Raw genomic sequence first — 22,033 nt, forward strand, 5'->3', positions numbered from 1 at the left:
ATCAACCAATATGATACACCACATTACAAAATAAAAGATAAAAGTAATATCACCTCAATAGATGACAAAATTCAACATCCTTTCATGATAAAAACTCTCAACAAAGTAGGTGTAGAGGAAATGTACCTAAACATAATAAAGGTCATATATGAAAAGCCCAGAGCTAATATAGAGTGAAAAGCTGAAAACTTTTCAGCTAAGATCAGAAACAAGACAAGGATGCCCACTCTCCTCACTTTTCTTCAACATAGCATCAGAAGCCTTAGTCACAAGCAAGTAGGAAGAATAAGAAATGAAAGGCATCCAAATTGGAAAGGAAGAAATAAAACTGTCACTATTTGCAGATATAAAACTATACAGAGAATATCTAAAGACTCTACCAAAAAAAACTGTTAGAATTAATGAATTCAGTAAAATTGCAAGATACAAAATTAATATACAAAAATCTGTATTTCTATACAATAACAAACTACCAGAAAAGGAAATATAGAAAATAATCCCATTTACAATTGCAGAAAAAATATTTAAGAATAAATTTAACCAAGAATGTAAAAGATTTATATAATGAAAACTACAAAACACTGATGAAAGAAATTGTAAAAGATACAAATAAGTGGAAAGATATTTTGTGTTCGTGGACTGGGAGAATGAGTATTACTCAAATGTCCATACTACCCAAAGCAATCTACATATTTAATGTAACCCCTATCAAAATTCCAATATAAGTTTTTACGAAAACTGAATGCATAATTATAAAATTTGTACAGAACCACAAAAAGACCACAAATAGCCAAAACAATCTTGAGAAAGAAAAACAAACCCAAAGAAATCATGCTATCATGATTTCAAACTATACCATAAAACTATAGTAATCAAAACTGCCATGAAAATAGATACATAGATCAATGGAACAGAATAGACAGCTCAGAAATAAACCCATATATATATAGGTCAATTAATTTTTAACAAAGGAAAGAAAGAATACACAATGGAGAAAAGGCAATCTCTTGAATAAATGGTATAAGGAAGGTGTGCCTGAATGGCTCAGTAGGTTAAGCATCTACCTTCAATTTGGATCATGATATTGGGATTGTGGGATCAAGCCTCACATCAGACTCCCTGCTCAGCAGGGAGTCTGCTTCTCCCTCTCCCTTTGTCCTTCCCCCTCCCTGTTTATGTGTGTGTGTGTGCTCCCTCTCTCTCTCTCAAATAAAATATTTGAAAAGTTAAAAAATAAAAAATAAATGGTATGAGGAAAACTAGACAGTTACATGCAAAAGAAAGACTGGATCATTATCTTATATCATATGTAAAAATTAACTCAAAATGGATTAAAGACTTGAATATAAGACCTGAAACCACAGAACTCCTAGAAGAAAACATAGGTGATCAGCTCCTTGACATTGATCTTAGTCATTTTTTTCCCAATCTGATTCCAAAGGCAAGGGAAACAAAGGAAAAAAAAAAATAGGATTGTATCTAATTAAAAGCATCTGCATGGTCAACAAAACAAAGAGAAAGCCCACTAAACAGAAGACATTTGTAAGTCATATATCCAATAAGGAGTTAATATTCAAAATATACAAAGTCACAACTCAATAACAAAAAAGCAAACAATTCCATTAAAAAATCGGCCAAAGATCTGAATGGATATTTTTCAAAAAAAGGTCAACAAGGTACATGAAAAGATGCTCAACACCATTAATCATTAGAGAAATGCAAATCAAAACCATGAGGTATGAACTCACGCTACTCAGAATGGCTATTACCAAAATAACAAGAAACTACCAGTGTTGGTGAGAATGTGGAGAAAGTGAACCCTTGTGCATTGCTGGTAAAAAAATGTAAATAGGTGGGAAAGGAGAAGATGGCAGTGGAGTAGGAGGACCCTAGGCTTGTCTGATCCCATGAAAAACAACTAGATAACTATCAAATCATCTAAATACCCAGAAATTGGCCTGAAAACTGACAGGACAAACTCCACAACTAATGGGAGAGAAGAGGCCACATCAAAGAAGATAAGAAGTGCAGAGATGTTGTTTAGGGGAGAATCAGATTACAGGTGCTACCAAGGGGAGGGAGCTGTGGTCATGGAGAAGGGTGTGAGAGAGAAGAATACATAGAGGAACACACAAGAACATTTCCCCAAAGCCAGTGGCTGGGAAAATGAGAGGAGCTGATTTTCATGAGTCCTTGCAACCAGCAAAACTTAAAGCCTGGAGTTTTGAAGGTCCGCAGACTTGGCTAGGATAGAACCCTGAGGACACTGCCTTACTCTTGGAGAGAAGGCAGGCAAACAACCCAGGAGCAGGGGGCAGACAGCATGGAAACAGTGATGTGAAGAACACCAGGGACACACAATGGGGAGATTATTTACTCATCTTGGAGAGTATTCCTGGGAGACAACAGTCACAGAGACATCTCTCCAGGAACAGTATTGCTGGCTGGCACCATTTATTTCTCCTGCTCCTCAGCATAAACACAGAGCCACATGCAGTAAAGAGCACAGTGCCAACACTGGCTGCCTAACCTGCTTACACTGAGCCCTGCTCCCTGGAACTCTAGTGTGACTGCTGTTTCAATCAAGCTTAACTTTGTCCCAGTGTGGCAAGTTCCTTCCCCAGAAGACCAGCCCAGGCCTCTGCCAGGACCAGAGAGTTCTGCAGGGTCTCAGCTCTGGTGGAGCTGGTGTCAGGTCTCATTTTACAAGCAGACCAGAGCACACCTAGTTAAAAGTTGCCACATTCAGGCCTGGGACCAAACACGGCCCATAGAAGACAAGGAAAGCCTCTGCAGACAACTGTTCTGAAGGATAGAGTAACCAAAACACAATAGCAAAGCATTTGCAGCACACACCAAAGATACTTCCTAAAGTACTAGGCCCTGGGCACTACATAACCTCTTCTTCATAAGGCCTTACTTTCAGGACCAGGAGAGATAACTGGTTTTTCTAACACAGAGAAAGAGGGAGAGACTTAGACAAAATATCAAGACAGAGGAATTTATCCCAAATGAAAGAACAAGATATGGCTATGTCTGTAAATTTAAGTGAAATGGATATGAGTAACATGCCTGATGGAGAATTTAAAGCAACAATCATAAGGATATTCACTGGGCTAGAGAAAAAAAAATAGAAGACATCAGTGAAACCCTTATAATAGAGATAAAAGAATCAATCTGAGATGAAGAATGCAATAAATGAGATCCAAAACAGGCTTGATGCAATGAATAGTAGGCTTCTAGAAGGCAAGGAAAGGCAGCAGAGGAATGAATTAGTGACCTAGAAGATAAAATAATGGAAAATAAAGAAGCTGAACAAAAGAGTGAAAATGGAATTGTGGAACTTGAGAATAGACTTAGGGAATTCAGTGACTCCATCAACTGTAATAACATTCATCTCATAGGAATCCCAGGAAAAAGAGAGAAAATGGGGCAGAAAATGTATTTCAAGAAATAATAGCAGAAAACTTTCCTAATCTAGAGAAGGAAACAGATATCGAGATCCAGAAGGCACAGAGAACTCACATCAAAATCAACAAAAGCAAGCCAATACCAAGACACAGTGTTATTAAATTTGCAAAATATAGTAATGAAAATAAAATCTTAAAAGCTGCAAAACAAAAGAAGTCCTTAAGTTACAAGGAAAAATCCATAAGGTTAGCTGAGGATTTCTCAACAGAAACCTGGCAAGCCAGAAGGGAGTGGTATGATGTATTCAACATGCTGAATCAGAAAAATTTGCAACCAAGAATACTCTATCCAGCAATCTATCTCCTATTCAAAATAGGAGAGATAAAGTTTCCTAGACAAACAAAAACTAAAAGAGTTCATGATTACTAAACTAGCCCTGCAAGAAATATTTAATGGGGACTCTTTGAGTGCAAGAGAGACCAAAAGTGACAAAAACAAGAAAGGATCACAGAAAATCACCAGAAACAACAAAACAAGTAATAAAATGGCAATAAATACATTCTATCAATAATTACTTTGAATGTAAATAAACTAAACGCTCCAACCAAAAGACATAGAATATCACAATGGATAAAGACAAAATGAGAACCATCTATATGTTGCCTACAAGAGACTCATTTTAGACCTAAAGACATCTGCAGATTGAAAGTGGGGGGGTGGGGATCCCTGGGTGGCGCAGTGGTTTGGCGCCTGCCTTTGGCCCAGGGCGTGATCCCGGAGACCCGGGATCGAATCCCACATCAGGCTCCCCGTGCATGGAGCCTGCTTCTCCCTCTGCCTGTGTCTCTGCGCCTCTCTCTCTCTCTCTCTGTGACTATCATAAAAAATAAATAAATAAACATTTAAAAAAAAAAAGAAAGTGGGGGGGTGAAGAAACATTTATCATGCAAATGGATGTCAAAAGAGAGAGTAGCATTACTTATACAAACTAGACTTTATTGTTCTTGTATTATTTTTACCCTGCTTTGACATCATAGTATTGGACTCATAGAATGATTCTGAATGTGTTCCTTCTATTCCATTATTTGTAAGATTTTGATAAAGACTGTTGCTAATTATTTTTTTAATGTCTGGTAGAATTCCCCAATGAAACTATGTGGTCTTGCACTTTTCTGTGCTGAGAGGTTTTTTATTCCTAATTCAACTTTCATTTTTATTATTGGTCTAAGAAGATTTCCTATTTCTTGGATTCAAAATTCATGATGCAATCATGGTAACTTGAACATTTTTAGGAAATGAGTTTTTTCTAAGTCATCTGATTTGTTACTATATAATTGTTTATAGAAACTCTGCTATCACACTATGTATTTCTGTGGTTATCTGCTATATTGTTTTCTCTTCCATTTCTCATTTTGGTTTTTGAGTCTTCTTTTTCTTTTTCTTTTTTTAATTTTTTTTCTTTCTTTTTTTTAATAATAAATTTATTTTTCATTGGTGTTCAATTTGCCAACATACAGAATAACACCCAGTGCTCATCCCGTCAAGTGCCCCCCTCAGTGCCCGCCACACATTCACCCCCACCCCCCGCCCTCCTCCCCTTCCACCACCCCCAGTTCGTTTCCCAGAGTTAGGAGTCTTTATGTTCTTTTTTTTTTAATAAATTTATTTTTTATTGGTGTTCAATTTACCAACATACAGAATAACACCCACCCAGTGCTCATCCCATCAAGTGTCCCCCTCAGTGCCCATCACCCAGTTACCCCCACCACCTGCCCTCCTCCCCTTCCACCACCCCTAGTTCGTTTCCCAGAGTTAGGAGTCTTTATGTTCTGTCTCCCTTTCTGACATTTCCTACCCATTTCTTCTCCCTTCCCTTCTATTCCCTTTCACTATTATTTATATTCCCCAAATGAATGAGAACATATAATGTTTGTCCTTCTCCAACTGACTTACTTCACTCAGCATAATACCCTCCAGTTCCATCCACGTTGAAGCAAATGGTGGGTATTTGTCATTTGTAATGGCTGAGTAATATTCCACTGTATACATAAACCACATCTTCTTTATCCACTCATCTTTCGATGGACACCAAGGCTCCTTCCACAGTTTGGCTATTGTGGACATTGCTGCTAGAAACATCGGGGTGCAGGTGTCCTGGCATTTCATTGCATCTGTATCTTTGGGGGTAGATCCCCAACAGTGCAATTGCTCGGTCGTAGGGCAGGTCTATTTTTAACCCTTTGAGGAACCTCCACACAGTTTTCCAGAGTGGCTGCACCAGTTCACATTCCCACCAACAGTGTAAGAGGGTTCCCTTTTCTCCGCAGCCTCTCCAACATTTGTGGTTTCCTGTCTTGTTAATTTTCCCCATTCTCACTGGTGTGAGTTGGTATCTCATTGTGGTTTTGATTTGTATTTCCCTGATGGCAAGTGATGCAGAGCATTTTCTCATGTGCTTGTTGGCCATGTCTAGGTCTTCCTCTGTGAGATTTCTGTTCATGTCTTTTGCCCATTTCATGATTGGATTGTTTGTTTCTTTGGTGTTGAGTTTAATAAGTTCTTTATAGATCTTGGAAACTAGCCCTTTATCTGATATGTCATTTGCAAATACTTCTCCCATTCTGTAGGTTGTCTTTTAGTTTTGTTGACTGTATCCTTTGCTGTGCAAAAGCTTCTTATCTTGATGAAGTCCCAATAGCATTTGACAAAATACAACATCCATTCCTGATCAAAACTCTTCAGAGTGTAGGGATAGAGGGAACATTCCTCAACATCTTAAAAGCCATCTACGAAAAGCCCACAGCAAATATCATTCTCAATGGGGAAGCACTGGGAGCCTTTCCCCTAAGATCAGGAATAAGACAGGGATGTCCACTCTCACCACTGCTGTTCAACACAGTACTGGAAGTCCTAGCCTCAGCAATCAGACAACAAAAAGACATTAAAGGCATTCACATTGGCAAAGAAGAAGTCAAACTCTCCCTCTTCGCCGATGACATGATACTCTACCCAGAAAACCCAAAAGCCTCCACCCCAAGATTGCTAGAACTCACACAGCAATTTGGCAGCGTGGCAAGATACAAAATCAATGCCCAGAAGTCAGTGGCATTTCTATATACTAACAATAAGACTGAAGAAAGAGAAATTAAGGAGTCAATCCCATTTACAATTGCACCCAAAAGCATAAGATACCTAGGAATAAACCTAACCAAAGAGGTAAAGGATCTATACCCTAAAAACTATAGAACACTTCTGAAAGAAATTGAGGAAGACACAAAGAGATGGAAAAATATCCCATGCTCATGGATTGGCAGAATTAATATTGTGAAAATGTCAATGTTACCCAGGGCAATTTACACGTTTAATGCAATCCGTATCAAAATACCATGGACTTTCTTCAGAGTTTTAGAACAAATTATTTTAAGATTTGTGTGGAATCAGAAAAGACCCCGAGTAGCCAGGGGAATTTTAAAAAAGAAAACCATAGCTGGGGGCATCGCAATGCCAGATTTCAGGTTGTACTACAAAGCTGTGGTCATCAAGACAGTGTGGTACTGGCACAAAAACAGACACATAGATCAATGGAACAGAAGAGAGAATCCAGAAGTGGACCCTCAACTTTATGGTGAACTAATATTTGACAAAGGAGGAACAACTATCCACTGGAAGAAAGACAGTCTCTTCAATAAATGGTGCTGGGAAAATTGGACATCCACATGCAGAAGAATGAAACTAGACCACTCTCTTGCACCATACACAAAGATAAACTCAAAATGGATAAAAGATCTAAATGTGAGACAAGATTCCATCAAAATCCTAGAGGGGAACACAGGCAACACCCTTTTTGAACTTGGCCACAGTAACTTCTTGCAAGATACATCCAAGAAGGCAAAAGAAACAAAAGAGTCTTCTTTTTCTCTTAAAGTAGTTAAAGCATTGCCAATTTTGTTGTTTGCTTTAAACTGGTCATTACTTTTTTTTATATTTTATTTATTTATTATGAGAGACACAGAGAGAGAGACAGAGACAGAAGCAGGCTCCACACAGGGAGCCCAACACGGGACTCAATCCCAGGTCTCCAGGATCACACCCCGGGCCAAAGGAGGCACCAAACCGATGAACTACCCAGGCTGCCCTGGTCATTACTTTTAATGTTATATTATTCTTTATTCTGATCTCTGTTCTATATATGTTTGATTTTTCTTTGTTATTTCCATCCTCTACCAAATTTCAGCTAAGTTTTGTCTTCTTCTCTTCCTTGTGGTGTAATGTTGTTTATTTGAGCTTTTTTCTTAATACAAGCATTTATAGCATAAATTTCACTCTAACATCTGCTTTTGCTGCATCCCATAGTTTTTGGAATATTGTATTTTTGCTTTCTCTTTTGTTTTGAGATATATTTTGGTTTGCTGTTTAATTCCTTTTTGGTCCACTGCTTGTGCAGTAGTGTGTTAATAGTTACGTATTAAATATTTAATATTTACAAAAATGTAAATGAATACAGTTACTATGGAAAACAGTGTGGAGGCTACTTTAAAAATTAAAAATATAATTGCCATATGATCCATATAGCTACTGGGTAGCTATCCAAGGAAGATGAAAACACTAATTCAAAAAGATATGTGCTTCCCTATGTTCATTGCAATATTATTTACTAAAGCCAAGATTTGTAATGTCCGTCAATAGATGAATAGATAAAAAAGATGTGGCATATATATGCTCATATATATATATATATAAATAAAATGGAATATTACTGGTATATTTATATTAATGGTGTGTATATGTATATGTATACACACACACAATGGAATATTACTCAGCCATAAAAAGAATGAAATCTTGGCCATTTGCAACAACATGGATGGACCTTGAGGATATTATACTAAGTGAAATAAGTTAGGGAAAGACAAATACCATATGATTTCATTTATATATGGAATCTAAAAAAAAAATGAAACAAAATACAGACTCATACATACAGGGAACAGACTAGTGGTTGCTGGAGGGGAGAGAGGTTGGTGGGGGGATACAAAATAAGTGAAAAGGAACAAGAAGTACAAATTTCCAGTCATAAAATAAATAAGTCATGGAAATTAATGTACAGCATGGAGAATATAGTTAATAAATGTGTTAACTTTGTAGGGTGACAGGTGATAACTAGACTTATCAAGGCGATCATCGTGCAATGTATACAGACATCAACTCACCAAGTTGTACACCTGAAACTCACAAAATATATGTCAATAATGCCTCAATTTTTAAGGAAGTTTATTTTTTAAAAATGCAGCAAAAGCCCAAATAAAATAAAAGAAGTCACCAGTGAAAAATCACTACTAATCATCCCACATGCAATGTAGCCCTCTAACCCTCTTTTGTTCAAAATTATCTTTTTAAATATCTTGATGGGAACACTTGATATGGAATCCTAAAAATTTCTCTAGTGAATATGAGGAATATAGGCTATTCATTCAGACCAGAATTTTGCCACTTTTAGCACAACTGGTATTTTGGGACAGAAAATCCTTTGTGGGAGACTCTTCCTTGCATTACAGAATGACAAGCAGCATCCCTGGCTTCTACCCATTAGATGCCAATAGCACTTCCAGTTGTGACAACCAAACATGTCTCAAAACATTGCCATATGTCCACTGAGAGAGAGAGAGCAAAAGTATCCTCATTGAGATCTAGACCATTCAAGCCAAAAATATTCTTTTGTCAATAGCAGAGAGATTGATGGGGGGAAAAGGTAAGAATACTGTCAAGTGATAATTAATGCAAAGCTTACTAGAAGATTCTTCTAATTTAATTTTCTTTAAACTCAACAATCACACCCCCTATTATTGAAAATATTTCCAAAATATAGTTGACCCTTGAACAATATAGGTCAAAACAGGTAGAATATATGTGGATTTTTCATAGCACTGTACTAGAAATGCATTTTCCTTATGATTTCCTCAATAACATTTTCTTTTCTCTAGCTTATTTATTGTAAGAATACAGCATAAAACACATATAACACACAAAACATAAATTAATCAACTGTCTATGTTATTGATAAAGCTTCTGATCAACAGCAGACTATTAGTAGCTAAGTTTGGGGAAATCAAAAGTTAAACTTGTGGATTTTGAACTGCTTAGAGGGATCAGCATCCCTAACCCCCACGTTGTTCAAGGGTCAACTGTAGTAGTCTCTTGTCCTGCGAGACTAGATACCACTGTGTATAACTTATTTCTTTTGACTCTTACAGCTCTTGGAGTAGCTAAAATTATTTTTCAGTTCAGCAACTGTTGTCAAAGAGTACTACAGATATAAAACACCAATATCAAATCAATACTGATTGGCCCAAACATACTAAATGTAAGAGGCTTAGGAAGAAGGGAGAAGAGGTGACCTGTGAGTCTCACCTCCATGCTTCCCCTGTAACATTACTTTAAACCATTGTTTACATATTGGTCTTATCCCATCAGATCATAAATTCTTAGAAAATGGAAACCGAATTTTATTTACGTTTTTAGTATCTAACATAGTAAATATCACAGAGCAAGCAAACATTTGATGAATACTTATACACCTGAACTACAAAAAAGAGTAGGTAGCAGAAACTGCAGATAAAACATGGAGGTTGCAAAGAGTCCTGCATTTCTGCTAAGGATTCAGAGCATTACCCTGTAGGCTTATATACAGAGTGGTCAAATATATGAGGGCTGAGCCCTGCCAAGGCAGAAGGCGGCCCAGGGAAGTAAATGCCAGTGTCTGCCATGGGAAAAAGCCTAGCTTTACTTCTCACTCCTGCTCTCCTCCCAAGGCTGAGCTTTGCAGATAGTGGACACCCAGATGCTGGAACGATATGGGACCCCGCTGGCATTAGAAAGTGTAACTTCTAAGTGGCATCGATCTTCAGAGCAGCTGCCTGGTTTCCTCAGACAGTGCAAATGGACAAATTAGGCCATGTAGGGAAAGAAACTAGGCTTCCCAGCAAAACCATCCTACCAACTCCTTACCAATTCCCAACCATTTGCCAGAACAATAACAAGACAGAAGACACAGTGCAAATAATAAGGAAGATGGTGACAGAATCAAAAGTCATCTTAAAAATCTCTAAAGTTACCTTTAATGTCTTCTAGAATCTAACCTAGGCCTATATCTTACGGAGTTACTCTCCTGACTCCTTCCTGGCAGTGGGTCCTTTTCCCTTCTCTTTCAGACCAGTCACTGTCCTTCTTCCCTCTCAGGGCTCCCATATTCCCTGTCTCTTCCCTCTGAGAGGCAAAACTGTAGATTCCACCCTCATCCCCACCTTCTCCTTTGTACTAGATCCAACAAGGAGAATGAAAGTGCCACCAAAAAATTCAAAAACTATTGACTCTATTTACAGAAAATCCAAACTATTCATGTCTATTTCAACATATTCCTACTTTACCAAGAAAGTCACCTTAGGTGAGTTCCTGGCAGACTTCTCTTGCCATTCTAAATACAGTCCACTGCAGTAGCTCACCCAGGATCTAAGGATATAAACTCTCCCACACCATTCCCATCTTAAATGATGAGAACCACAAACAATGAATCCAGCCCTCTGCTTTGCTCAGACAACGTTTTCATTCACCAAATATTTACTAAAGCCCATTACGTGCAAGGCATTTTGTCAAATAAGACTGAAGTGAATGAGATATGGATCATGCCAGTGAAGGAGCATAGTTCCAGTAAGGAAATAACATATTTGTAAATAACTACAGCATGATATAGAAGGACACATCCCACACAAGGCACAGTTGAGGTGCTGCAAAGCTAGAAGCTTCACAGACTATCATTTCTGTTATGTCTGCCTTTTAGAAAGAGGAGAAGACCTAATACCCTTCTCCTACTAAATTCATTGGTTAAGTGTGCATTTTCTTAATAAATGAAAGACTGCTTTGTTTTCTGAATGCATAACAAGAACTGCTTCTACATGAAGCGGAAGAAAACATGAGTTCTTCTGACAAGCAGTCTATTAAAAATCCACCGTAAGTGGCATATTATTTTCACATTTATAATCATCTGTGGGGATGAACCTGCCCAGATAATTTAATTTCTCTTAAAGAGAAAAAAAAGAACAGAATATTGAAAGGACACTACAGCTTTTGACTTGATGGGCTCAGAAGTATATCCATACATTTTGGTTGATGTTAAAATGCTCCAGTGAACTGAATACATCTTAGAATTTAAAATTGGCCAAGCATTTCCAATCTAATTCTTTCATGCATTTTAGTTATTACAGAAAATCACTATTCCACAAATTAAACTCTGAGGAGAAAGATGCCCTGGATTGGTAGACCTCAAAACTTAGTTTAGATTTCCCCATGGTCTGCTCTCTTGTGGCTTCCACATTTAAGAATGTTGGTTCATTAACAAACTAGTTCAGATTGGCATAGTCATTAAATGCATAAACAATCTCCTTGGTGCCAAATCTATAACTTGAGCAGCCCTACTCCTGTACAGGACTGTTTAATATGCCCTATTTTGAGAAAGGAGCAGGGAAAAATCTACGTATGTTTTTTTTTTTTTAAAGTTTAGCAAGTCTAGAAATGTCAGCTTCTCAAAGGAGACTTTTAAACATGGTCTTACTTGCAAGGGAATGCAACATTTCCTTTGTGCCAGCACTGTAACATTATTGGGTGCTCTCCCTTATTCCTCATTGGATCCTTCCAGAACTACAGGACAGGTGCTACCCCATTTTACAGGGAGAAACTGTAATGCAAGTCAGGTCACATACTCCAAACTGCTACGATATAACCCAGAATATCACCAAACTTCACAGCATCCATTGTCATGGCTTGCCCATGACCTGTGTGGTTCCACACAACAAATATAACAACTGTCTATATACATAAAAGCATAAAGAGGAATCCAATTTATCAGGGACCCTCTTGCAAAGCCAGTACTTGCACCAGTTAAGTGCTATCCCATGAATAAAGGATTGCTTCTCTCCAGTTTCTTAAATGAAACCTAAGTCTTGCCTTAATCTCTCACTATGTCTCTGCTGTGGAAAGAATAAGAGAAGGACTACGTGCATCTTCCTGTTTTCCTCCAACTGAGATGGAAGAAAAAGGATTCCACTGCCCAGAGTAACCAGCTTCCAGGCTGCCTTATTCATCATACAAACATTTACTGAATGCCCAGCGTGTGTCAGGCATTCAGTGATCAAGGTACCAGGAAAATAGCAGTGAATAAACAAACATCAGCCCTTATAGAGCTTATATTCCAGTAATGAGCTGGTCTTCCTGGAGCAAGATCAGAAAATGCTGCAGACCCTTGCTTCCCCCACACACACCCACAGGCCTAAGTTGCATCCCAGTCTATGCAGCTCAACAACCACTTCTGAAAAGGCCATTCTGCCCATCTTGGCATTTAAGGGGAATATCCTCATGCTAGCAGTTGAATATAACACACACACACACACACACACACACACACACACACGGCATTTTAAAAGATCAAGATGATAAGTACAATGAATAATAACCATAAAAACATGATGCAAATTTAAATACAAAATCCTTTTCAGGCAAAGGCAAATCTGCAAAAGCCATTTTTTAACTCATAATTTAATTCATTCTCCTAGCATTAGACAGAACCAAATACAACCTTCAAAAGAACAAGAAATGGATCTCCAACTGATCTCTCTACACAACGTCCCAAGCAAGCTGCTGCCCCAGGGAATCTCTGCCAAATGGCTGATGTCAGCTTGGGTTCGCAGTGCTTCCCAGAGGAGAGGGGTGGAAGGAACCCACATTTACTAAAATGTACTAAAAGTAACTCATAAAACATTTGAATAACCTATCCATTTTTAATTCTTCTGTAATTTCTGTGATAATTTTAAATACAATGAACTCATCTGACATAATGTGAGTATCACAGGAACTCTTCCAGGATTCCCATTGTAATTCATCATTAACTGGACGCGTGTTCAAGTATTACACGGCTCCCTGCTATCTGCCTCTAATAGCAGGAGTGAAGCCATTTCGTTTGCCTACTGGCGTGCTTACTCATTTAATTAACCAAGATGACACAGTGCCAGTGAGATCCAGGCCTCTGTGTGTGTGCCCTGATGACCTACTTTAATAAAATCTGGCCTCGCCTCACACAGAACACAGGTTTAAATCCTAGCTAGAGAGGCCAGATAATAGTACGTATCTAACAGTAGAGTGAGCAGTGCATAGAAAATTGTGCAGGCTGTGCACATGTAAAAACAGACAACAAAGAAACCTATGTGGTTTCTATAATCTTAACAAGATCAACTATGTGACATTTACTGACTCTGCCTCCCTTCACCTCCACAACCAATTTCCTAAAATTCTGGGCTCTGGATCTATGGATTTAAATATTAAAATGCTTCCAGTCTCCTCTTCTCCTGTGTTTTCTATCTAAGGAAAAGATGGATATGGAAAAGTATTAACCTCGTCTTCCCTGAAATAATGGACTCTAAGACCCTGGGGCCTCTAATCTATTCCTCAAAATAATGCTAAAGCAGAAAATAAGACACATACATTGCTGAGTTTCTTCATATCCTCAAAAATCTGAGGATATTTCAGTCCTATTAACATTTCAATATTTTAGAATCACAGGACCTTCTTTGGCAGTGCTGAAGGGGGATTCAACATATTCTTTAAAAATCTCTAAGGTCTATGGGAAACAAATTGTAACCAACAAGCCCCTCACATCTCATTATGTGGTGCAAATTTATTTTTAGGATTCCTCTGGCCTTGTTCAGCTGTTGCCCTCTAATGATAGAATTGTTTGCTCAATTTTATAGCAATTCTGTGTCTGAAGCTATCAGGCTTCATATTATGAGGGATGAGAAGGCTAGTCTGAAATACACAGAATCTGAGAAAGGAAAAACCCTTCTAGGAGTCTACTGAATCTCAATCAGGGCAGGAAACCTCATGGTGAAGGGCATGGCTGGCTGCAAGCCCCATTTGGAGAATGAGAGTGATGGCACCACCTACCTCTACCTACTTCACGGGGTGTTAAGGAGAAATGAGAAAAATAAGTGTGGTGGGCTCAACACAGCACTATGTGTCACATATTAGCATTTAAACACTGTAAAGTCATTCCACTCCATTAAGCATGCATTAAGTACATGGCACTGTATACCTAATAAAACAACCTTCATCACATGATAACCTGCTAATATTCCTTTTTGAAAAGCTACTCTTTATGTCTAAATCTTACAGCAGAGTGTGTACATTTTTACATAATCAACATAAATATCTCTATGTTTAAAATAATCAAGGCAATTATTTGGATCATGTAGTGATAAAATGTTTTAATCCAAAAATTATGGAGATTAGTGACAATGAGAATGCTACACTGTTGTTAAATACATTATTCTGTGTCATTTTAACATTTCTTAAGCTAGAGTTTTCACAAAGACTTCCTCAGCATTTTATAACAGCAAATACCATTCTCCCTACTGAAAGGTAAGGAAAATGGAACACAAAAGTATTAGCTTAATATCACAGGTGCCAAATATTAGACCCCAAAACATCTTCCTACTCTCACTCTTTCCTTGGTATTCCAAAGGCAAAGAAAAAAATCCAACATAATGTCCACAAAGTGAAACAGATATCTAAGCAATTACCTGGGATTGGGAGTGGGTACTGATTGATAAAAGCCTCCTTTATCCACTCCCTGTTTTCCTTATGCTCCCTCCACTCATTAAGAAAAGAAATCCACATAATATCTTTCTTCAAAACATAGATCATTTATATGTGACAGGGGTGGGGAAGAAGGGTTTCATATGTAAATAATACCAGGGCCTCTTCCCCTGAATTACCTAAATCATTCTCTGAATGGATCACGGATCACGTGTTCTTCTACTTCTGTAGTCACAGTATTTAAGCCTCACCACACACACATACACATACACACACACACACAGACAAACACATAAAAGAAATGGGAGCCATAAGCAGGGGTATGGGAAATAAACATCATCATCACCAAAGAAGCAAAAGCTTTTTCTCGGGTCGTGTATTTTGCTTCCATGGCCTCGCATCTTTTCCATCTTCCATTCCCTCCCTCATAGGAGTCAACATCTCTCCACCAGAGCCCCCGCAGCTGCCACCACCATCCTGACCACTCCTACAAACATTATCACCTATCTGCACTGCATTAAGTTTTTTCCCATATCTGTTCTTCTCTTCCTCAATAACACATAAATTATCAGCCACCTTCTCCACCTGCAGCCCTATCCCTCAGCCTAAAATACTGCTGCATCCTTCTTACCCTATATTTAACAATTGGTATCTACCCATTAACATCAACTTAACATCTTTGTCTCATCAGAAGATTTAAAAATCTGTAAAGTAGGGAAGAACCATCCGTTTTGAACACTCTCACCATGGTGAAAGCAACTCCCCTTTACTGGAGGAAAAAAAACACTCAAGTTTAAATAATCTTTGAGAACAAGACCATCTCAGAAGTGGTAATCTACAGAACAAAGCCCACTTGAGTAATGTTGTGACTCGGAAAGTAGACACTCTATAACACTAATACACAGGAACTCAGTCATAAATTTGATTTAAAACATGAAAGTTTAGGTTTCCTTTCCTAGTTTTATCCCTAGAAAGCTCAGGCTATCCCTTCTGGCCTACAAACCTACAGAAGCTACTGTCCCTCTGATAAATTTATTCCATGTCACCCAAGTGTCCGGTGAAAGGCATACCCCATGCTGTTGTTTCTCAATGACCAGACTTAATAACAAGCTTCCCTTCCCTAGAGTCTATCCTGATTTTAATCCCAATGAAGCAAAGCCAGCCTGGCAGTTGGTCAAGCTGTACACTATGCAAGTCCACCACATTTAAGGGGGCACAAATCGCATCATTAGCATCTCTACTTTCAAAAACTGTGTATTTTTGTTGCAACATTGATGGTTTAAAGATGGGTAATTTGATTATTTACATTATAATTTTCCAACATATGGCAAGAAAGTGTCTTGTTCTAAAAATCAGTATAGTTCAATAATTTTCCATCAGATGGAAGTAAAGTGTCTGTGGAAGGGATGCCTTTGTCTAATTTGCACAAAATGCCATATGGGCCAGCAGCGGCCCTCGGAAAAGCTTCTCTCAAACATTTGAAACTTTCTGTGGTCTTGCCTGTTCACTAAAGCATCTGCTCTTGGTTTCATAAACTCTGTTTGTACTGCATTAACTACCCCCACCCCACCAATCTGGGCTTTCTCTCTCAATAACTTCAGCTATTAAGCACATCCTCTCCTCAAAGCAAGCCCCTAAGTACTAACTGCATCCTCTTGTCCTATTTCTGTCAACTGATATTACTAAACACATGTTAAAAATAAAATGATAACCTTCTGTCCCAGATCAATTACCACTAGAAAAGAGATATCCATATAGACACATTCCACAAATTTAACATCATTAACAAATATTTTGCTCTGAACTTCAATTTCATCAATATCTGATTAGATTACTCACATTTTTTAAAATATTTTATTTATTTATTGAGAGGGAGTGTGCGTGTGTGTGTGAGCAGGGGGAGGGGCAGAGGGAGAAGAAGAGAGAGAATCTCAAATAGACACCACAGTGAGCCCCGAGCCTGACATGGGGCTTGATCTCACAACCTGGAGATCGTGACCTGAGTCAAAATTAAGAGTTGGGCACTTAACTGATGAGCCACCCTGGCTCACACCCAGATTCCTCACATTTTTTTAAAAAGCAGAATTAAAGTAAGTTTCCATATCAGAATTCATTTTAATTGACTTTTTTCATTGATTATATTTACCAAAACTTTACCATGAGTGATTTCCTTTGAATGACAGGAACCCAATTCAAATGAAATAATAATAAAGAGCCACATAAACTCACCTTGACCCCCAGAAAATGAGTTTTACTGCCATTGGTGATAACTTTGCCCTAGTTGATGGTCCAGGTGTAGAAACCTTAGAAAGCAAAAGACAGAGGAAAAGTTAGAAGAAAGAAGCCATATTTAGGAAACCAGTTACTTCATGGTAATACTGCTTCCCCCTGAAAAATGAAGTTAGTTCAGGAGTGCTCGAATCTATGCAGTAATTGTACCACAATCAAACTCTTAGGTGGATCTGTTTCACGAACTTGCCATTTTTCCATTGGTTGTGTCTGGGATTTCAGAGATACTTCATCTTATTTTCAGATTAATCCTCAGTGAATACATGACTTCTAATTTCTTTATTTCTTAATCCCTCAAGTAGTTAATGATTTTAAAACTGATTCTTAAATACACCATATAAATGAAATATCTTAAGAACTTAAGACTTGGCTCTTATCAGGGGAAGAATACCTCTGATACATAAATAATTATGTCTGTTTGGTAATTCCTAATTTTCTTAAATGGCACCAAACTTATACTTTGTTATGCTTTTCTTCTTATTCAGAAAAAAAAAATAAAGAACTAGAGGAACTATGAGTCCCACAGTATTTTTTTAAGTGGCTCCATGCCCAGTACAAAGCCCAGTATAGGACGCAAGCTCATGACCCTGAGATCAAGACCCAAGCCGCAACCAAGAGTCAGAAGCCCAATGGACTGAGCCATCCAGGTGTCCCACGAGTCTCACAATATTAACAATAGTAACATTAATTAAATCTGTAATAAAGCTGTATTTCAAAAAAAAAACAGCAAAAATTACTTTCCTCTCCAACTTGTCCAGCAAGATTAGTTTTAGGTGACAGAAAAAATACAAATTTTCCTCCCAGATCTACTGCAATAGATGCCCTAGAATGCCTGCTATTATCAGGCTGAGTCATATAAAATTGGTGATATCCAACCATCATTTACCTCAAAACCTGAAAATTTCATCATTTTCCCAAGCAAAAAGAAAAAATGATAGAATTGGAAAACAACGAAATCTTCAAAATAATCTATTGCTCAGCACGTGTCATTTTCTGAAGCAGCACCACTGGATTGGGCATTAACGGTTTCCATTACAACTTAACATCTTCATGGTACCTAAAAGATGACAAGTGAATTGTCTCCAACATTTGGAAGGGCCTGACTGTATCTCCTCAATTCTTTTTTCCAACCCAGTATATTTACTGCCAATTCCCTCTCAGCTTCCTCCTTGCAGAATTAAGAGCCTTTTCCAAGAATACAAATGTGGCAGAGAGAACAGCTGAGGGCTGGAAGGCAAAAGGTGATAGTAAGAATACAAATCTCTAAGAGGGGACAGCCAAAGGGAAAGCATGTCAGAGTAAGAGAGGAACAAGAGGCAGGAGGAGGAAAGCAGAAGGGCTGCCTACTCACTAACCCAGTACTTAGTGCTGAGTATCACACCATACTGAGAAAATTAAACAGGTCCAAGCCCAGATGGAAAGACAGAAAAGTTTACTTCTAACATATTCAGTAACCCATCTATCTTAGGAGCTACCACAACCAGCACTCCCACCCCATCCCACCATTGCTATGACCACCCCCAACACTATGGATGTAATGCAGACATGCACAACAGTACTAGAACTAAAACTAATAGAATAGAGCCGTGGTGAATACCCTAAGTACAAAAATTTACCTGTTTACACAACATATTTTCTTCTGAGGTGGAGTGGAAATTGTTTAAATGATTTTACTTCATACTGAGAGACTCATTAAATGAGCAACCTACCTTAAGCTTTGTTTTATCTTGTTGCAAGAACAAGTAGCCAGCTGCAAAATAAACTTTTTGATCTCCTGTTAGGACCATTTATCTATTACACATTCCCTATTTTTGAAAATTAATTATCTGAAGAAAAGATGTAAGGTCAAAAGCTGCATCTGTTTGCAAAGTCCCAGTTGACATATGAGGCAGAAGCTACTGTTTTGTTCATATCCAATCAGAATTTCAAAACATGTAAGACTAGGAGAGGAAATGCATGGAGAGTAAACCTTACCATCAGAGGCACTCTTCACTGTTCTAGTATGGACTTTCCTTTTAAAACAAAGATAATAGGATCTAATGTGGACCACCATAATGTTGAAGATACATGTGTTAATGACGGCAATAGCTAAATGATAGTGCTAATAGCAACGAAGAAAGGAAATCATTATTATAATAATAGGTACAGCCAAAGATAAAGAGCTACTGAAAATATAGCAGCCTGGAATTAACAGACCAGTTGGAATTACACCACTCATTGTGAAAGGGAGTTAGAAAATGACATTATGTTAATACAGTGATCAAATAAGAGTGTGAACATAGTTAAGGAGTGCTACCTAAGGTATGTGAATATTATACATACATACATGTGTGGAAGCTACTAGGTAATAAATAACTAAGCAAAGTCACTCTATGAAGAGCCAGAGGCTGCCTAAGAACCAACTGGTCAACCTCACACAGAAGAGCCCCAGGCCACTGGTAATTATCACTGAGATCAGAGCAGGGTCTGCAGAACATCAGCAAGCAACAAAACAGGGAAGTTGACATAAAAGACAAAGGGAGCAGGTGTTACCTAATGCCTTAGAGTCCTATATAAAAAGACTGTATTTACAACTCAACACCAAAAAATAAATAATCCAATTAAAAAATGGGCAGAAGATATGAACAGACATTTTCCCAAAGAAGACATACAGTTGGCTAACAGATATGTAAAGATGCTTAATCATCAGGGAAATGCAAATCAAAGCCACAATGAGATATCACCACCATACATGTCAGAATGGCTAAAGTCAAAAACACAAAACACAATGAGTGTTGGTGAGGATGTGGAGAAAAAAGAACCCTTGTGCACTGTTGGTGGGAATACAAATTGGTGTAGCCACTGTGGATAACAGTATGGAGGCTCCCCAAAAAAAATTTTAAAAAGAATTACCATATGATCCAGTAAATGGGAACACCAATTTGAAAAGATATGTGCACCCCTATATTTACTGCTCATTATTTACAATGGCCAAGATATGGAAGCAATCCAAGGATCCACTGATAGATGAATAGGTAAAGAAAATGTGGTGTGTATACACACACACACACACACAGAGTGGATTATTACTCAGCCATAAAAAAAGGAATAAAATCTTGCCATTTGCAATAACATGGATGGAACTAGAGGGTATAATGTTAAGTGACGTAAGTCACTCAGATAAAGAAATACCACATGATTTCACTCAAATGTGGCATTTAAGAAACAAAACAAATGAACAATTAGAAAGAGACAAAAAAAAAAAAAAACCCAGACTATTAAATACAGAGAAGAAACTGGTAGTTACTAGAGGGGAAGCAGGTAGAGAGATAGGTGAAACAGGTGAAGGAGAGTAAGAGGACATTCATCTTGATTAGTACTGAGAAATGTATAGAATTGTTGAATCAATATATTGTATACCTGAAACTAATATAACACTATGTGCTAACTATATTTGAATAATAATTTTTTAGAGAGAAAGTGAAATTTAGTTAGAATAGTCATAAAATTAATAGAGAAATATTTTTTGAATTCCTATAAAAGGACAAAATGAACAGAGAAGTTGCAAGCAACCATCTTCCCCACACAGAATGGTTCAGTTTTGGAGTGAGCAAAAAACCCTAAAGCATAATTTTCAAATTTAGAAAATTTTCAAATTTAGAAATTACATCAATCTGATCTTGATTTTTGAGGTACAGATAGTATTTTTAAACAAGAGGACATAAAGTCAGAGAGTCAATGTGCATCTCTATTAGCAGACAGGTACCTACAAATTTGTTTTAGCATGAGAACAGTATACTTAGAAAAACCTATTTTGTCCAATTTATAACTGATGTAACCAAGTGTTACACAAACAAAGCAATACTGGCCTCAAAGAATGAGTTGGGAAATGTCCTTCCTTTTCCATTTTCTTAAGAGATTGTTAAGGCTTCTTTATACATTTGGTGGAATTTGCCAGTGGAGCCATCTGTGTCTGGGCTTTGCCTCGTGGGAATTTTTTAAATAATGGGTCACTTCAAAGTTTCTATTTCTTCTTGAGTAGTTTGGTACTCTATGTCTTCATAGGAATTTGTGCATTTCATCTAGGTTATCATAATTTGTTGACATAAAATTATTCATAATATGATCCTTTTTATTTCTCCAAGGTGGCTAGTGATGCTCGTTTAATTCCTGATTTCAGTAACTGAGTCTTTTCTCTTTTTCTACTGGTCAGACAGCTAATGGTTTGTCAATTTAGTTGACTTTTTTCAAGGGACTAATTTGGGGTTCATTGATATTCTCTGTTTTCTATTCTCTGTTTTATTTCCTTCTGCTCTAATCTTTATATTTCCTCCTTCTACTTGTTTTGGGTTTTATTTGCTCTTCTTTTTCTATTTCCTTAAAGTGGAGGGTTAAGTTATTGATTTGTGATCTCTCCTTTGTTTTGGGGGATCTTTCCCAGTTTGTGTTACAACTGACATATAGCATTGTGTTAGTTTAAGGTGTACAACATAATGATTTAACCTACACATATTGTGAATTGATTATGTTAACTTCCATCATCTCAGATAGATATAGAAAAAGGATTTTTTCCTTCTGATAAGACTCTTAATATTTACTCTTAACAATTTTCATATACCATACAGCAGTGTTAACTATGGTCATAGTGTACAATGTACCTGCAATACTTATAACTGGAAGTTTGTATATTTTGTACATTTTGACCACCTTCATCCAA

General features: G+C 37.6%; 1 protein-coding gene across 8 annotated transcripts in view; it reads right to left on the minus strand.

Moving 5' to 3' along the window:
- MTUS2 (microtubule associated scaffold protein 2) overlaps positions 1–22,033 on the minus strand; it is a 588,485-nt gene that overhangs the window by 553,343 nt on the left and 13,109 nt on the right. For all 8 annotated transcript variants that reach the window (XM_035720080.2, XM_025462603.3, XM_025462600.3 and 5 more), the window contains exon 2: positions 17,278–17,351. The gene's annotated coding sequence lies outside the window, so the exon portion shown is untranslated. The remainder of the gene's footprint in view (positions 1–17,277; positions 17,352–22,033) is intronic.

This window comes from Canis lupus, chromosome 25 (assembly GCF_003254725.2).
Source record: "Canis lupus dingo isolate Sandy chromosome 25, ASM325472v2, whole genome shotgun sequence".
NCBI classification, from domain to species: domain Eukaryota; kingdom Metazoa; phylum Chordata; class Mammalia; order Carnivora; family Canidae; genus Canis; species Canis lupus.